General features: G+C 43.0%; 3 long non-coding RNA genes across 3 annotated transcripts in view; 2 read left to right on the top strand and 1 right to left on the bottom strand.

Annotated features, from left to right (window-relative positions):
• LOC109306715 overlaps nucleotides 1–4,407 on the top strand; it is a 13,800-nt gene extending 9,393 nt beyond the window's left edge. Inside the window, exon 3 of the long non-coding RNA XR_002100086.1 lies at nucleotides 4,337–4,407. This is a non-coding gene — a long non-coding RNA (uncharacterized LOC109306715). The remainder of the gene's footprint in view (nucleotides 1–4,336) is intronic.
• Nucleotides 4,337–20,708, bottom strand: part of LOC109306714 — a 26,209-nt gene continuing 9,837 nt past the window's right edge. Inside the window, exon 4 of the long non-coding RNA XR_002100085.1 lies at nucleotides 4,337–4,404. This is a non-coding gene — a long non-coding RNA (uncharacterized LOC109306714). The remainder of the gene's footprint in view (nucleotides 4,405–20,708) is intronic.
• LOC109306713 lies at nucleotides 4,415–19,640 on the top strand. Its single transcript, XR_002100084.1, has 4 exons — nucleotides 4,415–5,480; nucleotides 7,107–7,111; nucleotides 10,095–10,097; nucleotides 19,628–19,640. It is a non-coding gene; the product is annotated as an uncharacterized LOC109306713 (long non-coding RNA).

Below are 20,708 nucleotides of genomic sequence, written 5' to 3' on the forward strand. Positions count from 1 at the left end.
ACCAGCAGGGACTCGGGGAAAGTCTGTTCACCAGGGCCCCCCTTGGAGTCACCAGGAACAATGGCCACAAGCTAAAGGAGGATAGGTTTAGGTTAGATATTAGGAAGAACTACTTCACTGTAAGGGTGGCCAGAGCCTGGAAACGGCTTCCCAGAGAGGTGGTGCTCTCACCTTCCCTGGAAATCTTCAAGAGGAGACTGGATCGGCACCTGGCTGGGGTCTTATGACCCCCCGTGCTCCTTCCTGCCCATGGCAGGGGGTTGGACTAGATGATCTGTCTAGGTCCCTTCCGATTCATGGATTCTATGATACCCTAGGAAAGACAGGACCAGAAAGTAATAGAAGTGAAATGTTAAAGAAATAATGTAGTAGTTTCAACTCTGCAGATCCATAACCACAAGGGCTCAAGATCAAATGGAATTCAGCAATTCTTTTCTTCTGAATAGACTGCTCACACTCATGTGTTCAAAACATCTTAAAGGATGCAAAGTATTCTGGCAGAATCAATTTTCCACTAAGAGAACCTGATATCAGATTAAACCAGCTATAAAGAGTGGTAAAGCAGAGGAAATCATATAGTATAGATCTCTATGACAAAGGATAGCCAGTATATGGTGTGATGTGTAGACAGCTAGCAGAACAAAAAGGCAATTCAGATCGAAAACAAAGCCTATAAGCCACGGAGAACTTGCAACTGTTGCAGAAGAAACTACATTATATTAGTTTCTGAAATAAGCAGATAAAAAAAGCAATAAAATAGCCAAGGTTGATGGCAGAGAGTGGGGACAGCAGCAATGAACAGGAAAATCACATTCTGTGCTTCAGATTACTCCAGGAAAAATTGAAAAGAGGACAAGAAGAGGAGGAAGAATTCAGGTAACTCCCCCCCCCCCAACCCCCCCCCAGATATTGCTTTCTAAATGAAATGTTTATGGTGGAGAAACTTTTTAACCTGCTGTGCTATATATTTTCCTCTTTTGGAAGAATTCCTGTGTGGATTTTGCTACTGGAGAAAAAGAAATAGTTTCTGTTGTATGCACTTTGATATGAAGTATGTATCAACTTCTAAAGCACAGAAAGCAGAAGAGTCTGTTTTCCCTGAATATCATAGAAGGAAAATCTGACAGAGCCAGGAGTCCTGCCCATGCTGTGAGGCAAACAGTAACATTTTGAGCATATTTAACTAGAACAGGCGTAATATATTGATTCAATACAACCCAGAGGCTTTTCACATGTTACATAGCACTCCCACCCCAGCCCAGTACAAACTATTCTTATCTTGAAGGACTGGAAGATTAAAAATAGTCATGAATTTTATTAAAGTCTGCATATATCATGCAGGACTGCTTGATTTCCTAGGCAGACTTTGTAGCCTTTGTGAACAATCCTGATATGATGGAGCCAAGAGATCACTTTGCATTGCTATCAAAAGTATTTTGGATATTTAAAACAAACCTGACTTTAACCAACCAGGAAGACAAAATATCCATGCCATGCTCAGTTTTATGGAGAGGAAATCTGGTTTTAGATATGCAGATGCTAAGTTTCCAGCATGAACACACTCATGGCCATCTGTTCTGTGGAAAGGTGCCCACTTCCAAATGCAAGTTTTGGAGAAGAATAGCTGCCAAGCAAAGTTGGCTTCACAAGAAGAGCCTGATAAATAAAAGAGAATCTTTATAGCAAGTAGTGCCAGTTAGGTTTAGAAACTTGTGTGTAAAGAATCATGCTCATGATCATCTGAGTTTTCCTCTACCATTAGGTTCCTTCCCATAGGTCATATCCAGAGGCTGGCAGACGGTATCAGAAGCATCTGTCTCTTCTTCACCATTATGCCTTCTGAATTGGTTCTTCATTACAGCTCTACTTTCATTATCTTTCTTGTTTCATAATGTAAAGCCAGCAAAAAGTTCAATGTTGGCTGTCAAAGCTGACTAAAGAAAGGGATAGGGTGGGATTATATTGTCTCAAAACAGTGAGAAGGCATTTAGGATTCACCATGATAGTATGTTTACAGAATCTGTTGTTAGTCATTTCTGGGCTCCTTCCAAGAGCCTTTGTCAAGCAGACAATCTTTGGAGTGTCTTGAAATCCAAATAAGTAGATATTGTTTCATAAATCCACTCTGTGCAAATACACATTCTTAGGCAACAGTAGCCTTTGTAAGGCTTCAACTGGAGATAACATGTCTGCAGAATCTGATTAGTGAACTCAGCCAGACTCTGGAGTGAGTCTAATAATTATTGTGCAGCTGGTTTTTACTTCTGTGTGGAAAAATGGGATTGAACTTTATTGCATATCTGAGGCACTTATGATCTATTTTTCCATCTCCCTTCCACAGACATGCCTTCAAGGACAACTGGAGGCAGATAATGATGTTTGAAGATGTATCATAGAAAGTACAAAAGTGAGTGGAATTTGGACAGCTGCCCTACATCTGTTTAAGCCCTGGTAGGTACTTCTTCGCTTCCTCCCTCTTTTGGGTTTCTCTATGGCTTGCTTCCTTAAATGCTTACAAAAATAAGTTAATAAAAAGCTTGGCTTTGTTTTTCAAAAGCTGAGTTCTCATAACTGTTTTTTACCTAATACAAGCTAAAGGGAGAATGCTCTTCCTTCCACTTTGCTTCATCAGAAGTCTAAGGCTGTTTTGCCCACACCAGGATGGCTGGATAGGACTTTCAATGGACAGAAAGTTATGAAGAAAGGAGGGACAGCTTAGCAGTTCAGTCACTGGTCTGAGTACTGGGAAAACATATATCCAGACTCACTACAGGCTGACTGTATGATTCTGGATTAGTCACTCTATGCATCAATTCACCATGGTAGTATGGAGCCATATATTTCAAGATCAGGGATGTCAAACCTCTTCTTCCGTTTCATGCTGTTTCCTATATCTTTACCATCTTACTGCCAAACACGAGGACTACACAGATCTGTGGATTACTGTGATTCTTCTGTAGCAGCTGTCCTTACAGCAGGAGGAATAAAGATGATGAAGACTAGATCATGCAGGCAATGCATGAAACTGTTCAGCAGCTGTGGAGTGGTGCTTCTTAGCCTTGGAATTCAGTACCTAGAGGTAGCCGTGATCATGATACAAACCAGGACCAAATATCCATGCTGCAGAACATTTGGAGGCAGAAGGCCATTACTCCAGAGCTGTATGCAGAAATCACCTGAGCCCGGCTGCAGAGGAAGATCTACTCTCTCAGTGCAGGAAATGGTGAATGCTGCTTTCTGGAAACATATTTTCTGCTTTGCAAACATGAATTTATTGGTTAATGAGCCATCAATTTGATGCTGAGACATCCACCCTAGAAGTGGTCTTTCCAGGATGCAAGGCCAGTAATAGGTCCCAGTGCACAAGATTTCATAGATTTCAAATGCGCATGATATTAAATGGAATAAATGAAATGGGATTTTATTACTGTGCTGTGCAGTAGACAGGATATATATTCCAGTTCTATTCCCCTACCTTCTAAGCCCACAAAGGTGTGCTCCTCTATGTGGGTGCAGGCCTTGGTGGATCCCTATGGGTGTTTCCCTGACATTAATGACTCCTTCTCCTATATTCTGTTTTCTGCATGTCCTCGCATGGTGTCATATGAAGTGAACTTGGGTTGGGTTCATGAAAGCGTGTGCTTTATATTTATACCTTATTTATTCTATAAAGGTGCATATCTCCCGTCTTCTGTTCAGGGAAAGTCTGTCATTCTTTTATCTTTAGGAATAGAGCAGGTTTTGACATCAGAAGGCTGAGGGGGGATCTTGTGGCAGTATACAAATTCATGGGGGGTGGGAGGGGCAGCAGGGAATAGCAGATGCTCTGTTTACCAGAGCACCCCCCGGAATAACCAGAAACAATGGCCATAAGTTGATGGAGAGTAGATTTAGGTTGAACATCAGAAAGAACTTCATGGTTAGGGTTGCCAGAATCTGGAATGGGCTTCCAAGGGAGGTGGTGCTCTCCCCTACCCTGGGGGTCTTCAAGAGGAGACTGGACAAGCACCTTGCGGGGGTCACATGATCCCAGCACCTTTTCCTGCCACTGGCAGGGAGTTGGACTCGATGATCCTTTGAGGTCCTTTCTGACCCTAGCATCTATGAATCTATGAACTACCTGCACCAGATCTATCTTCCTGTCTTAAAGGAGACATTATGCTCCCAAGCAACTAGGAGCCTGCTTTCCAGGCGATCACAGGTTTATGGAATGCAATTCTAAATTATCATATAAACACTCATTTTCATTAGTTTTCATTCTGTAAACCATCTAGGAAAGTTATGAAACCTCCATCACTGGAGGTGTTCAAAAAGAAGTGGTACCGGCATTGATCAGGGTGTAACAGAAAGCCCCCTTTTCCTCTTGCCTGCATTTGCTTTCCCCTCTTTGGATATGTTTCTCCTCTTATTATTCTTATTATTTCTTCCTTCCTCTTTATTTCACTATAAGATAAGGAATTGTGTTTTAAAGTTTGTATGTGTGTATTTTGTAACTCCCCTTGTACTTTGGCATTTTTATCTATTTGTGTGCCATGGCATTACTCTAGCTTATATTTTATACTCTTCACCTTTTAACTAAATACGTTTTAGTTTTAAAAGTAAGTTATACACTGTAACAACGTTAACAAGGGCAGGAATCAAACTGCCACTTCCCTGTATCAGGTGGGCCCCTGAAAGAGCAGTGAATCAGTGATTGAATGCATAACACAGTAGCAGGCTTCAGTAACAAGTGGCAATTAACACTTACAGAAACCGCAGATCAACCAAGGAAAGAAATCAATAGGAGACAAGGTAGCAACTGGGAATTCTCTAAACTTCACTAGAAGCTCTGGTCTGAGTTAATCAATGTCGGGGACCAACTTTTGGGGCTGAATATCTCCAGATCAACTGCTCCCAGAGCCCTATTCATAACAGCAGTAAATTAATCAAAAGTCATCAACGGACTCCCAAACCTACATGTACATGGGGATGACCCCTGGGGCTGACAGATGCCATCCAGTAGCCACTGAGGGGGAAGTCCCACGAGGGTCAATGACCCCTCGATTGGCAAACCTGAAAACTGGGGAGTCACCAAAGTCTGCCAAGGACAGATAAAAAGCAGTGAAAAGTGACCCTCGGTGGCACTCTCTTGATCTCCAACTTGACCAGCACCTGACCTGTCCAGCCAGAAGGACCAGCCGGCGACCCCCTTCTAGAGGATAACACCACGCTGGAAGAAGCCTTGATTGGCTATCGACGGCAGACTCCAGCGCTTGTGGGATAGGTATACCCAACTCTGGTGTCCCTCCCCCCCCAAACATTCGTAGCTCGCTACTGTGCGTGTGTGTGTGTGTGTGTGTGTGTGTGTGTGTGTGTGTGTGTGTGTGTGAGTGAGGGGACCAGCCCCAAGGTTTATGATTTGACTTCATTACAGTGTTTCAATCCTCCTAATAAACCAGAATTTCAAGGATCCCAAGTTGGACATTTGCAGCCAACAAGGGGTGATCTAGGCATAGCTATGGCTGTGTTCTATTATGAGTATTTTCCATACTTCTGGGCTTTGTTGGTTGTGGCATGGGGCCAGGAAGGAACATTTTTATCTTCCTGCTGCTACATTTTCCTTAAAAATATTGGGTATTGGCTGCAGCTAACACAGGGGATTTTGAATAGGGTGGCCAGATATTACTGCCTAGAGGGTCTTGCCCATCTGCTCATGGTTAGATCAGTCGTCATATTTGAAGTCAGGGAGAAATTTTACTATATGGTTAGTTTGGTATGGTATTTGCCTTCCTTTGTAGTAAGGGTGTTTGGCCATCTCCCTGGAATCTCTCAAGTGTATTTTAACCTTTGAAGCATTAGGGCATTGGCTGTCATGGTCCCACTGATTTACCTATGGCTGATTAGGGCATTATGTCTTGTGGGGTGTCTGGGTTGATTGTGTATTTTTGCTAGGAGATTAGACAAGGTTTGTAAAGGATGGTTTAGATAGGGATGATCCTGCCTCAGGCAGGGGGATGAACAAGATGACCTCTAAAGAGCCCTTCCAGCTCTACTTCTATGACTGTATAGGATGGACACTGTAAAACAGAGTCCAGGTAATGCAAATTAGTGTAGTTCAACTCATTCTGCTTATAGGACATTTATACATGTGCTCTGGGGAAGGGAGGGGGTGGCACTTAAATTAAAGCAGCTCTGAGAGTTGCTCTAATTAGAGCACCCAAAGCATCTTGTGTATTAGTATCCCCTTGCTGAAAAATGGTGGTGTGAGTGCTTTAACTAAAGCTCATTGAATGAACTTTAGTTAAAGCACTCCATCCACTATTTTTCAGCAAGGGGACACTGATACATGAGTTGCTAGAGTCTGTTGGAATCTGGTAATTACCATGCGGCAGCAGGCTCCAATGCACTGTAATTGCAGTGTCCTGGAACAGCCTCACTACTTGTGTAGAGGTGCCTGTTATGGGTGAGAATACGGCTTTTTGAAAATAGCTGCTGTGATGAACTCCTTTTCCAGCCTTCTCCTTGCCCTGGGACTAGTTTGTGTCCCCCTCCCACAATCTCAGATGTCTTTCACTCTGGTTGCTAAGCAACCAGCTCTGCCTATGTGACTAACAGAAGAGAGAGCTCTCTATTGTCCTAAGCAGTGACCTCATGGCAGAGGGGTAGTGGCTCAAGACATGTCAATCTCTGAGTTGACTGGTGATGCTTTTTGAATTGGTTGGTTAGCTTTAAACAACACCTGCCCTAATTAGCCCTGGAAGGTGTGGTCAGAAAAGTTTATTTAAGAGCCCCTTCTTCCTGGAAGGGAGAGAGCTATATTGGGGAACATGTGAGTAACTGACCAGGCAGTGAGAAGGGGATCTCTCTTGAAACTCATGGACACAACCATGAACTGCCAGCCTCCAGAGGAAAGCTCCGTCAGCCTCTGGATGATACTTGTGAGTAACTTACCTGAAACTTATCTAGATACATAGCTTGCAGTAAAGCAGATACATGATCAAAGGCTACCTAGCCACTGTTTGCTCTAAGGTTATTATTTGTTACTTCCCTATCTTGTACCCTTCCTCAAGTCAAGCCTCTGTACCAATAAAGTTATCTGCTGTACCAAGTGTGGTGGACTTGCTGAGAGAGGGTTTGGGCATTCCTCTTTTATTCCCTTGGCTCAGACGACCAAGGGAGGCTACTTTTTGTGCTTCAGGCTAAAGGAAGCGCCCCACATTCTCACAGTGAGTCAAGCACCCTCAAGGACTGCAAGGCCTGTGTACCCCAGGGGCACAGGTCCTGAAAACCACTGAGACCCCTGGGTGGTGGCAGAAGTAACCCCAGGCTTGTGGGTGTACTCCAGGAAGGGGGTTGGCCAGATGTGAGGTGCCCCTGGGGAGGCACTTAGAGCTTGGTAGGTGGTCGGACACAGTGACGTGGGTGACTCAGTGCAGGAGTGCCCCCTGCTGGTCTGCCACAATTGCAACTTTAGGAGCAACCCTGGTCTTATATTGCAAATGCTTTAATCTTAGGAAGAGTAACTTGACTGTCTTGTCCAGTATGGAGAAGAAAAGATATTGCACAACATATGGTAATCACAGGAGATGATGGTAAATTTTCTATGATGACTGTTGTCCCAAGTTAGGTAGAAGTGGCAGCAGAAGAAGAAATGGAAGTTTTGAAAGGCTTGTACATTTGAAGATACCAGTATTCAATACTAACAAGAACACCTCATCTTTGAAAGGCCTAGAAATTTGGTTCAACTTATTCCTGAAAATTTAAACTATGGAGTAGTGTTGGGTTTCCTAAATTGGGTTAAAAAAATAGACTGGAACTTTTGACTTGGAGATCTAATACTTTCTGGTTCTGGCTTGAGTGGAAATAGAATAAAAACAGAGATGTCATCATTTCTGCTTCCGGTGTTGGGGAAAACCTGGAAGCATAGAATAGAGATGAAATAATAGGCCTAATGACACATTAATAGTTTTTGGGTACCTTCATGTAAAGCCTAATTTTATTTTAGGGTCAAAATTCTGTTTGGAGTGAGGGTTGGATGAATTCCTACTTAATCAAACAGGCTTCCAACTGGTGTTTAGCATTAACTGTTCCATAAACCAGTGGGGTGCCCGGGGGTGCATGTGTACCCCCAGGACTGCCAATGCACCCCCTACATGGCCTCACTCCCAGAAGCAGCTGCAGTGATCAGCTGCTCCGGGGAGCAAGATCGGCCATGGGGGACACCCCCCACCTCCCCACGGTCAGCAAGATCGGTGGGACTAGTCGCAGTGGGGCCACATGCCCCCCCCCCGACTAAGGAGGCACCAGTCACCTATGCCATAAACATCAGATCTGTGTGGAAAAATTAAACAGTTCTGGTCTGTGGACTTTGATTGCTGCCTGTCATGTCATCTTATTTAAAAATGTAAAGATAATGCCTTATTTCCTTATGTCACTAACGTTGTAAAGCTAAGTTTCATTAATGTTGCAAAGTACTACTGATGCTGTAGGTAAATTCTTGCTTACCAGAGAGGTGATTATTGGTAAAATACTTGTGTTTCTGTATATTTACTAAGAGTAACTTGTTCTGTCACTGCCTGTCCATCTGGAAAAATAGAACAGCAGTATTCTAGTTAGTCAAGATAATTTACCAGTTAATTATTTTATTTCTTTATTTGGAAGGGAAGGGACTGAACACAATATAGAATTTGTCAGTAGCATTAAAATAGGTAGGTGAGTGGTGCATGAACCTCAGGCATTACCTAAGTGGGGTACTGGAAATGATCCAGGCGGTTGACCCCTTCCTCCCTGCCAATCTTCCTCCATCCCTCCATAACCTGTACCTTCCATGTAGGAGCTCCAGCCACTGGGAGGGCAGAGCAGCAGTGACAGTGTTGGTAGTGCCTGGGCAGTAGCAGCACCCATGCACATGATACAGAAGCAGTGGCTGGCAGGAACACAGTGCTGTGGCAGCATGGGGAAGGTATGAAAAAAAATTAATCCTCTTGGCTCCTTTTTTTGTCTGATTCAGATGTCAGTGGCAAAAAAGGAAGAAACATCTCCCTCTGCCTGCTGCCCTTCACCATACACTGCCATTACCCAGGTTACAGAATTGGCCAGGTATGCCTCTGGACATCATCCCTTCCCATGCTGCCTTTCTATGTTCAATGACTTGTTTATGTAATAATTAATTTTTAAAGTTTCAGAAAATTTGCTTAACATGGACATGCTTATTTCACAGGTATGATACATAGAAATCCTTACTTATCAGCCTCATGTTTTCAGTCAAACACCTTTTCTTAACATCTTTTAAGTCTTAAGGAGCTTAATTAAAGTACTTGTTATAATTTTTGGCAACTTGATATTCTTGTTGTCCTGCAGTTCATTAATATGCAACAACCACTGGCTTTTGGGAGAATTAAACTTTTTTTAGGGAAAAAGAGGAAGGAATAATCATTCGCTGCTAGAGGTAACAATGAATCGATGTATCTAGAACTGCAATGATGGAAAACATCAAAAAGAAATTTGCAATTATTTACTAATTGTTTCAGCTAGCAAATAATTATAGCAGGTTATTGGAAGTAATAATACCATAGAGATCACTTTTAAAACATTTTCCTGTTGACTCACAGTAGCTTGAAGGAAATTAGCTGCAGTCTTTGCATTATAATTGAGGCAAGCACACCATAAATGCTTATAAAAGCTAGACTACATGTGCTGTTTAAAAACTAGTTGAAAATGGGCTTCTATGTGGACTCTAATTTGGCATAACTTGTGCTTGTTATATGAAGATGCTTTTGTATCTTTTAGTGTATATAACGTGAACCTTGGGTAAAGAAAAGAATTATCTTACCAGGTCTGGTAACATCTCTCCTTTATTCTAGCATTGGTCTTGTGATTAGTTTTTTAATGATTCTGTCTCTGAAACCTAACTGTACTGAATTTACACTGTTTGATGTAGAAATGGGGTGAAACATTGGAGCCCCACTTATAAAGAGGTCAGACTAGATAAGCATCCTCATTCCTGACCTCTAAAATCTCTGAGTCAAAGAGTCTTCGGAGTCATAGGCCAGGAACCTATCCACTTAACTAATCTGCTTTACAAAATAGATCCCATAAGTTTCCTACCCTGAAAGACAGTTTCTCTCCAAAACAGTTACAGTCTTCAGAAAATTAGTCTCTCAAATTAGTGTATTCAAAAAAATATTACAAGTATTTTCAATAACACCAATAGGGTATAGTTGGTTTAATTTGGAACCCAGTGCAGATATAATGGAAAGATGGACTAATGAGCTCAATGTATAAATAAACTTAGTGTAAGTATATTGGGAAGTAAACACAGAATTCAAGTATCAATGTAAAGGGGTATATTTGAAGTATGTATACCTGACAAGTACAAGTGATGCTTAAAAATATCATCTGACACCCATATTTCATACAGTTTTGACCTTAACATGCCATTGAATTGCTTGATTGCTTGCGCCATTCTGGAGATGCAGAAAATGTCCATTTTGTGCCTCTCTATTTTTCCCTCAGTCTTTTGTCATGCACTGTTCCCCGAGACATGGAAAATGTGTCCACAGTGGCGTAGCTATTAGTCTCATTCTCTTTGCTTCTCTCCTGTTTCAGTGCCTTGTTCCTTCAATATCTTGTCTTTCAAACTTGTCATAAGTGGGTCACTTAACTGGTTGGCTTTTCAAAAGAATACACTCCCTCAGGAGCTCCTCAGCCAATCCTCCAAAGCAAAATTCAGTCTTTTGGTAAATAACCAAACTAGCCAAACAAAATCCCTCTGTCCTCTCCCAGACACCAGAAGGGGAGCCCCTTTTGCTCTGGCTCCACCACAGCAACCTAGCCGTTCCTTGCGGCAAGCAGTTCCCTTCACAGCTTGCTTCCTGCTCTCCTTGTTTCCTCTTCTGGAAGCTTTTAAAGCTCCTTATTATCGAAGGGTCCCACAGCTGGAGTTTCTTAACAGGGTTGATTGTTTCACCTTAAAGAAACAGACAGTCCTGTTACACTTGTCATTTTAATTCAATTCTTACCCTTCCCTGTTGTTTTTTTCTTCATCTTTCAGGAGTATTAAACTCTCCCAGGGCTAAAATCACTACTTCTCTCAAAAGAGGAAATTTATTGATTTGACTGGCAATTGCCATTTCCTAGAGGTGAACTCTTTGATTTCAGATTAGAGAGCCATCCACAAATACCTGTGATGCATTCTCCACAGACAGTTCATCAACATTATTCTGGCTGTTCTCCAGAGAACTAGATGTTTCAATTGCATTTTTTTTCTTTTTCTTTTTTTTAAATACACTATCTACAGAAAAGCAATATAATTCTTTTCTAGGCTGTCACATTGTGTTTTCAAATCTCCATTATACAAGCTCCTTTTTTATTAAATTGTAACATAGCTGCTTCTCACTGGTACAGTGCAGCTTGAAAGTATAATCATTCTGCTGACATTTCTTTTTGGTATTTTATTAAATAATAATATGGAGCACTGGCACCATAATGCAACATGTCTACTACAGTTAAGGCCATTAAAAACAATGGGAACATGAAGGAAAATAAATACAACCTTGTACAAGCTAGGAAAACACTGTATCATATATTATAGTAAAACCATATAGTACACTGTGTATGTTAAAATGCCTGTTTGTTGAAAGAACATATCAAAATCATCACTGAAAGGTTTCAGAGGCCCAAATGAAATAATGGCCCCATTTTGGCTAGGTCCTAGCCAAATACATGTCCTAAATCTCATAAACAGTTCAACAAAGCAAACCTAGTGGAGGGTGTCATAGTGGAGGGTGGGTGGTAAATTCTTTGGAAATTCATGATCATGGAGTTTGGTGCTGTGCTGCACGCTATAGAGGAAGAAACCTCTTTATTCCACTCTACAGGATACCTGCATCCCACCACTTCTACAAGTACAAAGAATAGTTCCACTAAACTTCTGTTTCCTATGGCTAGACAGTTGGGCAAGCACAAGTGAGCCTGGTTCCAGCTCAGTTGAGCTGCGTAGGACGGGGAAGAAAACTGCAGTTCTGAATGAGAAATGTGTGAAAATTAACATGGCCAAGATAAATGAGGGTTACCTAGCAAGATCTTCTCTTAGCCTATGAGTAGCATCTGACAAAGTAGGCAGTGGCCTATGAAAGCCTCGCTGAACAAGATAAAGTGCACCCTGCCCTGCCTTTTGCTTAACTTCAGACTAACATGGCTAACTACTGCTCTTATTTCTGAAACTGTACATGTTTTTGGAAAACTAGAGACATAGTCCCTGCCTAAAAAGAATTCATGCCAAGATCCTTTTCCTCCAAATCCTTATTTTTATGAGTAACTTTATTCATACAAATAACAGCATTCAAATCAGTGGAGTTACTGGGAAGGGTAAACAGAATAAAGTCACAGATTAGGTGATCATGAGAAAGATCAGTAAGCTGCCAGTTCAGTAAGGCTGTTCAGCAAGTGCTTAAATTTTAAGTTTATGGCTCAAGAATTTTGTTGGACTGGGGCCTATTTATGCCCTGCAGAACATCCAACATTCTTAGAGCAAGTTTGTTTTCTACATTTCTATTCAATGTACAACAACCCACACTCTAGGCAAGCAAAGTTTTTTTCACAAAAAAAAATCAGACCCAGTTTCTCCAGTTTTTATTCCATCCCACTGCTTCAAAGATTGTTTGCAACCACAAGATTCCCTTACTGCAGTAAAACAGGAAATGGTCTAGTTAACTGACAGAGCATACTTTGAAAACTCCAGTTCGAAGAATGTGTTAGTTGAAGTGTTTGCTAGTCTGAAGGATACTTATAGTTTTGCTTGTTTTGAATGTGTGAGGCTGACAGGAGTGTGTCTTTATTTCATATGGAATTGTTTCCTAAGAGCAAATATTTTAGAATGTTATAGGGCACTGGTCTCCAACCTTTTTATGGTGAAGATCACCTTTTAGAAACTAAAAGTCACCCCAGGACCTACCATGCCTGCCCCACCTCCACCCCCTGCCTCACGCACCCCTGGACCACGGGGTGTCCCAGGCATAGATGGGTTGGGGCCTGATCCCACTTCTGTACCATGGCTGCACTGAGCCATGCCTGCCCAGCAGCCAGAGGGATCTGGTGTTGGTATCTGGCTGGACTGGGTCTGGAAGTCTCTGTGGTTCAGGGGCACATGGGGGGAAGGGAGTTCCTGCCACTGGGAGCAGCCTGGCAGAGACCTCAGGGGCCTGTGACCACCCCCCCACATGTGCTTGGGACAAGGCGGCTGCTGCAGTATGCCTGCTGTGCCCTGAGCACAGGTGGGAGCTGGGCATGGGCCCCCAGGGCCTTTGCGGCGCTGCACTCAGCAGCCACCCACAAACCTCACATCCACCCACACACACCTCCACACCCACCCACAAACCCCAAACCCACTCCCCCACAGCCAGGAGATCCCCTGTCCACTTACCAACTGTCCAGTTGCACACCACCATGCTCAGTGCCTCCATATGGGATTCCCCTCAGGGATGACCACTTTGCTTGCAGGCTGTTTGTGAGGCTCCACCTCCCCTACATCCCAACCTTACATCAACCTCTGGTGGGACACCAGGTCTTGACACAGCCACCTTTCCAGTGTGGATGTTCCTCATGCCCTATACTGTATCTCCCTTTTCTCCTTGGGGAAGGATAGTTAGCCGGTTCAGGCCCTAAGCCTGGAACCCTCTTTAGCCAGTTGGCTATATTCCTGAAGTCAGTATGGGTGCCCCTGTTGAACAGGGGTTAAAAAAAACAAAATGAAGGAAAGAAAAAAAAAGAGTCCAAAAGGGTCTTCCCATCCAGTGTCCTACCGGCCAGCTTTTCCAGCCCTTCTGCCCATGCTTGGCAGTGCTCCCTTGATGCTGGTCCTGGGGGGTCCCTCTTTCCTTTCCACCCCCAGCCCAGCTCCCTGACCTGGTACCTGGGAACAACTGGGTGGGGAAACTTCCACTTTATTTTGTTCTAGTCACTTCGTTCTTTGACATCCAGTTCTGTGCAATGCTAAGGCATCATGGTGACCATTAAAAACAGCATAAATAATTTCAAACATTCCTACATATTACTTGGGTGAAAACTGATAGTGTTGATAGAAAAGTGGATAGAGACTTACACCACCCTATATATTCTTCTGTAAAAAGTACTGGAAAAGAACAGATATCCATTTCATCCAGGAGCCATAACAAATCCATATTGCTTCTGCAACAACTGAACAATGCAATTTGATCTCTTTCACGCTTGATTCCCTATATTTCAACCAAACTACCTTCTATAAAAAGGTACCCAAACTAAGTGTTCTCAGAGAAGTACCTTCATCTTCAGATTCCCCGCTTTTAAAATAGTAATCACAGCATCTTAATACATGGCAATCAGAATGCATCAACATTTAAGACATAAACATCAAAGACAACCACTAGAATATGCAAATCCTAAATAAGAGATCTCTGCCATGGGCTTTGTTTCAGCCTTTCATATGGAGTTTAATGTGTTTAATCTTGATGTAGTTTCATTGTCTTAATGGGGTATAGATTTGGCCAATAGTTTACCAATTCCATCATCTACGACAATGTTCTCTCCTTGCCCACCTGCACGGGTAAAATAGAAGCAAAACAGCTTAGTAGTTGCCGTTCCTACCCCCTCATTGCTCACACCAGGAAACCAATATGTACAGCCTGGCTCACAATATCACACTCCTGCTATTATGTTGGCCTGCAAGGATCAGGAAATCGGCCTTCTTATTGATTTTAGCAGACTTGGGAATAGGCCTTTGAGGAGTAAAACTTTCAGTCACCATTTCTCCTATTTTCTCTCATTAATAAAATCTTCATTGCTCAAACCACGAGAGACCACACTTCTGTTGTTTAAGCATTTACAATTGGAGCACCATATCCTGGAATGGACATAGTCAACAAGTTAGAGTTAACTGAGTCTGCCACATTTTAATCTCTTTGGGTAACAGAGACAGAGACTGACTTAGTAAAGAATGGGATGATTTTTCATTAGTTTTTTTTTTGATAATCAGATTGGATTGACTGGCATGTAATGCAGCTTGAAGCCTTTTTCAAGCTATTAGGTGGGAGCACAGAATTAAGTTTCCCATCTTTGCCCTTCATATGAAATTCATGTTTGAAGGATGTGCTCAAAGTACTTTTTTGATATGGGGACCCACTAATTTCTGCCTTGCAGGATATTTCTTTCAACTTTTTCTTAGGGTCCATTATTCCACTAATTTTTAATATTTCTTGTAGGACTTATTAGGAAAAATGGTATTTCTGCTATTGAAATCATAACCTCTCTGGCTAAATTCATTCCTGATGTGACATTATCGATGTCAGTGGATTAATCTAGTCTCTATTTTTTAAGTATTCTATTACTACTTCAAACACTAGCTTTACATTTGTCATGCGTGATTTTTTTTTGCCCGACTAAAAATAGCACTAAATTAGCTAAATAAATGAATTAAAATACTTGAATAGGGCTGGACTAGTGTTGTGGCTGTGATGGCCCAAGAAATGTTGAGAGGCAAGGTTTTTTGTGATTTTTTTTTTAATTGGACCAACTGTATAGTTGAGAGAGAAGTTGGACAAATTTTGAGCATCAGGTACCCTTCCTCAAGTCAAACCTCAGGAAGGTTACTTGATGCTCAAGAGCTTGTCCAGCATCTCTCACAACTACACAGTTGGTCCAATAAAGATATTATAACAAGTCTTGCCCCTTAAAATACTTCATAAGATTAACAGCCAGTGTAGAAAATAATACTGTTATATGGCATGATATTGAAATAAATTAAATGAATCAAGTGTCTATTCATACGATGGAATAAAGATGCAGTTATATCAGACTTGATTTATATCACAGCACACAGTACAATAGACAGGACTGAAAGTAATCTATCCAAATTATCCAAAGTATTGCTCTGGCTCTGAATCCCTGCAGTTGGTTTGGAGTACGCATATGTATGTATACATTCGTACATGTGTATTTTTGGTGTCATATTTCTCCTTGGTATTTTAATTCTGTCTTCCTTTTCCACCTCTTTTCTCTCTGTAAATTAAGCATTTCTTTCTAAATTAAAAGCAGGTACATGCATCTTCCCTTGCTAAAACATAGGCAAGGTAAAAGATCAAGGTTCCATTGCAGATTGACTGTGGGGAGGAGAATTTCTAAAAATTACCTGTGCTGTGATGACTGCAAGAATGTGCAAATGCTTCTTTTTACACTGTACTACAGAAAGAACAGCTGCCCACAACTCTTGCTTGCAGTGCTAGCTTTAAGACTTTTGCTGGCAAAGATAATTTAGTTCACTTAAAAGGAAAGATCTTTCTGGTCCTGAAGGAGATTGTTCTGTTACTATCTTTTCAAATCATGCTTTAAAAAAATCTGTCTTGAACCATGTCCTGGTTTATGCTGGAAGACCGTGACAAAATAAATACGCTTGTATAGTAAATTTATTTATTTTATTTATTCAATATATATGCCATCTTTTCCAACAAAGGCTCAGAACAGCTTACAGTAAGAAACAGAAACAACATGTAAAAGGTAATGGAATAGTTTAGAAAACAAAAGCTCCTTAAGCACTTTGCGGGCCTAGTCCAGCTTGCTAAAATGCCTGCTTAAATAGGAAGGTCTTACAGCATTTCTAGAAGTCCAGGCTCAGGCTCTAGCAGGCTGCAAAGGCGAGGGAGTTCCAAGGCTGAGGGATGACTACAAAGAATGACCTTCCATGAGTTTTCACCAAGCAAATTTGGTGTGCTGATGGTACTAGTTGGAGGTGAGTTATTTCCAGTACAGAACTCTACTAGGAACTAAAACTCATCTGGGAAACTGTGTACAGTTCTGTCAGTCGTGCTGCAGAAAGATGAATTCATACTGAAACAGCAGCCAAGAAGGGCTGCTAGACTCTATTGCCTTGAACAACCTGAGAACTTGTATTATTTAGTTTAGTAAAAGGAAGGTGGAGAGGAAATGTAATTGTGCCCTTATAAACGCATCAGGAGGGATCATTAATGTGAAATGGAAAAAGAAACTTGTTAACTGAAACATAATGCTGGTACAATAAAACTGATTATAAACTGGCCAGGAACATTAGATGTTTAACCACTTGGAAGAGTGAAACAGCCTCTCACTAGCAGTCAGTAGGGGCAAAAAGCTAACTGCTTTTAAGATAGAACTTGATCAGTTTATGAAAGAGTATATGATGTCCTGACTGGGATACCATGCTGGTGAAGATTTTCTTTCCTTTCCATAAAAATAATATTCCATTTCTGAAGAAGTGCTTTAAGGCTCAGAACCTGTTTAACCTCTAAGACATATATGTGGCACTCAGTCTTCAGGAATTTAAGTTACTGGATACAATCTTAGTCCATCTCACACAAGAGCAAATTTCCATAAGGCACTTAGATTCTTTATGTGCCTCCGTCATAGCTTGAAAAGTTCTTTATTTGACTTGTGATTAGACTTATCCTGCTAACCATGCTCAGAAGCAATCCAGTATGGCTACCTAGGCAAGTGAACTTGGAGAGGGTCCAGAGGAGGCCACTCATATGGTTGGGGGCCTCCGTGGCCAGCCCTATGAGGAGAGGCTGAGGGACCCGAATCTCTTCAGTCTCTGCAAGAGGAGACTGAAGGGGGATCTTGTGGCTGCCTACAACCTTATCAGGGGCCATCCACAGGGACTTGGGGAAAGTCTGTTCACCAGGGCCCCCTTGGAGTCACCAGGAGCAATGGCCACAAGCTGAGGGAGGATAAGTTTAGGTTAGATATTAGGAAGAACTACTTCACTGCAAGGGTGGCCAGAGCCTGGAAACGGCTTCCCAGAGAGGTGGTGCTCTCACCTTCCCTGGAAAACTTCAAGAGGAGACTGGATAGACAGCTGGCTGGGTTCTTATGACCCCTGCAACCCTCAGTGCTCCTTCCTGCCCATGGCAGGGGGTCGGACTAGATGATCTGTCTAGGTCCCTTCTGACTCATTGATTCTATGATTCTATGATCTATGCCCAAAAAGCAAGAGGTAGGGTAACTCCATAGCCCAACAAACTTGGCATTCATCCAGGATAGGAGAGAGCTAGGTCTGCTCCCTGCTACTGAGTCTTATTTATTCATTTTGCATAAATTATTGGATAACTAGCATGGACAGCAGGGGCCAGAACCCAGAAATCCTCCCTGTCAGGGCATGCATTTCTCACTTGGCCAATTCTCCCCCTTTGTTCCCTGGAACATTTATACATTTTCATAAGAAAGTTACTGACAGCAAGGCCCAGGCCTAAACACTAGGCTACAGAATCACACTCTTGGTTGCTGGCTTTCTAGCTGCTTGAGTCTCACAATCAAGCTGGATCTTAACATAACAGAAGTGTGTTAGGCTACCCACAACTACCTACTGCTAGAATGGGAAGGGTATATCTATCTCCCTGGGCAATGTAGGATTAACCCTATTGGTTTTTGGTGGAATTTCTTTTGAGATTAAAGAGTAAACAAGAGCAAATGAATCTTCCCTTTCCCTTCATCTGCCTTATTAGGGTGAACTCTGTGGGCAGAGTTGCTTTGAGAACTTGGCATTGGTATTAGGGATGAGATTGTTTTAATTTTTGCTGCATGTTGTTTGTAAAAATCTCTATTTCTAGGTGTAGTGTGTTGGTGTGGATAAAAGAAGACACACTAAGAACATACCAGGATTCAGTGTTGCCAGTTTCTCTTGTTGTGGGAAATACACTTGTATGGCCTTGACATCTACCACTGTTCAGCAGAAGGGAAAGATATTTTGTACAGTCTCCAACTCACTGACTTCCTTATTATCAGCACCTTTTCCTCAAGCCTTTGTACTTTCTTTAGAAAAAAGTAACTTGTAAGTCTCCAGGATTCTTGTACAACCAGTTTCATTTGCGTTTCTACATGGTTCATGTCAGGACTGCAGTAAACAAGGTTCAGAGAAAATGAATGTTGATCTGATTGGATGGAGTCAACTCTGTACTCATAATTTAAATAAATGAGGAGGATGGAGGTTCAGGGCCCTTAGCTTCTCCTCGTAGGGTCTGCCCTGCTGACCCCTGGTCATGCGACTGGCCCTCCTCTGGACCCTCTCCATTTTGTCCACATCCCTCCTGAAGTGCCAGAACTGGATGCAGTACTCCAGCTGCGGTCTGACCAGTGCTGCACAGAGGGCGAGGATCACCTCCTTGGACCTGCTCAAGATGCATCTGTGGATGCATGACAAGGTGTAGTTGGCCTTCCTGACTGCCTCCAAGATCCTTTTCTGTCTCTGCACTGACAAGAAGGGAGTTCCCCAGCCTGTAGGTATGCTGCTGGTTCTTCCTCCCCAGGTGCATCACCGTGCACTGGTCAGTGTTGAAACCCATCCTGTTCTCATCCGCCCACCTCTGTAACCTGTCTAGGTCTGATTGCAGCCTATTCCTCCCTTCTAGCGTGCCCACATCCCCCCACATCTTAGTGTCATCAGCTAATTTGAAGAGGGTGCTTGTTACCTCCTCGTCCAAATCACTGATGAAGATGTTGAACAGTGCGGGCCTGAGCCCTGGGGGACCCCACTGCCCATATCCCTCCAGGTTGAAAATGACCCATCCACCACCACTCTCTGGGTGCAGCCCTCCAGCCAGTTGGCAACTCATTTGCTTGTGTAGGTGTCGACACCATAGTTCCCCAGTTTTTTAATGAGAATGGGGTAAGAGACAGTGTCAAAGGCCTTCCTAAAGTTCAGAAACACTACGTCCACTGCCACCCCTGCAACTAAGGATTTTGTGACCTGGTCATAAAGGGCCACCAGGTGGGTCTGACAGGACCTGCCTCTAATGAACCCATGTTGGTTGCCCCAAGCATAACCTCCCCTGCTGGCCCCTCGTAGCTCCCTTTTCTGAAGATGGGAACCATGTTGGCCCTCTTCCAGTCCTCTGGCACCACACCAGAGCACCACGAGTGCTCGTAAAGCCGTGCCAGGGGTCCCTCAATGACCTCTGCTAATTCCCCCAGCACTCTGGGATGGAGATAGTCTGGACCAGATGATTTAAATACGTCCAGTCCCTCCAGAAGTTCCCTGACTAGATTCTCATTGACCCTTGGCCTAGGTGTGCCTCCCCTGGGGCATGAGGGGGGTCACGGTGGGGGGGCTGATCTGGTCCCTGCTCAGGAAAATGGAGGCAAAGAAGCTGTTAAATAGGTTAGCTTTGTTGTCTGGTGTGATGACCACATTTCCTAGCGTGTCTTGCAGGGGCCCCACATTACCCGGTACCTTCTTTTTACCCACTAAGTATTTTAAAAAAGGACTTCTTGTTGTCCTTGATCCGGGAAGCTAGTCCCAGTTCTATCTCTGCCTTGGCCTTCCTGACTGCCCCCCTGCATCCCCGAGCAACAGCAGTATAGTCCTCCCTGGTGATGGCCCCTCCCTTCCATTGGGTGTGAACCTCCCTTTTAGCTAGGAGACATTCCCGGATGCTTCTGGTGAGCCATGGGGTCTTTTGCGCCCTCCTGCCCCCTTTGATCCATGTTGGGATTACCTCTCTTTGGGCTTGTAGGATCGTCTTAAGGAGCAACCACTCTTCTTGGTCACCTGGCTCCCCTCCCCTCTGGGACCTCAGTGCTTCCCTGACTATTATTCTTAGCTCATTGAAGTCCGCCTTCCTGAAATCTAGGGCTGCTGCCCTACTGTAGGCCTTTGCCACCTTGCGCTGGATGGTGAATTCCAGCAGGCAATGATCGCTGTCACCCAGGTGGTCGAGCACCTGCAGCCC

The sequence above is a fragment of the Crocodylus porosus genome, unplaced genomic scaffold (genome assembly GCF_001723895.1).
Source record: "Crocodylus porosus isolate Cpor-Errol unplaced genomic scaffold, CroPor_comp1, whole genome shotgun sequence".
NCBI classification, from domain to species: Eukaryota; Metazoa; Chordata; order Crocodylia; family Crocodylidae; genus Crocodylus; species Crocodylus porosus.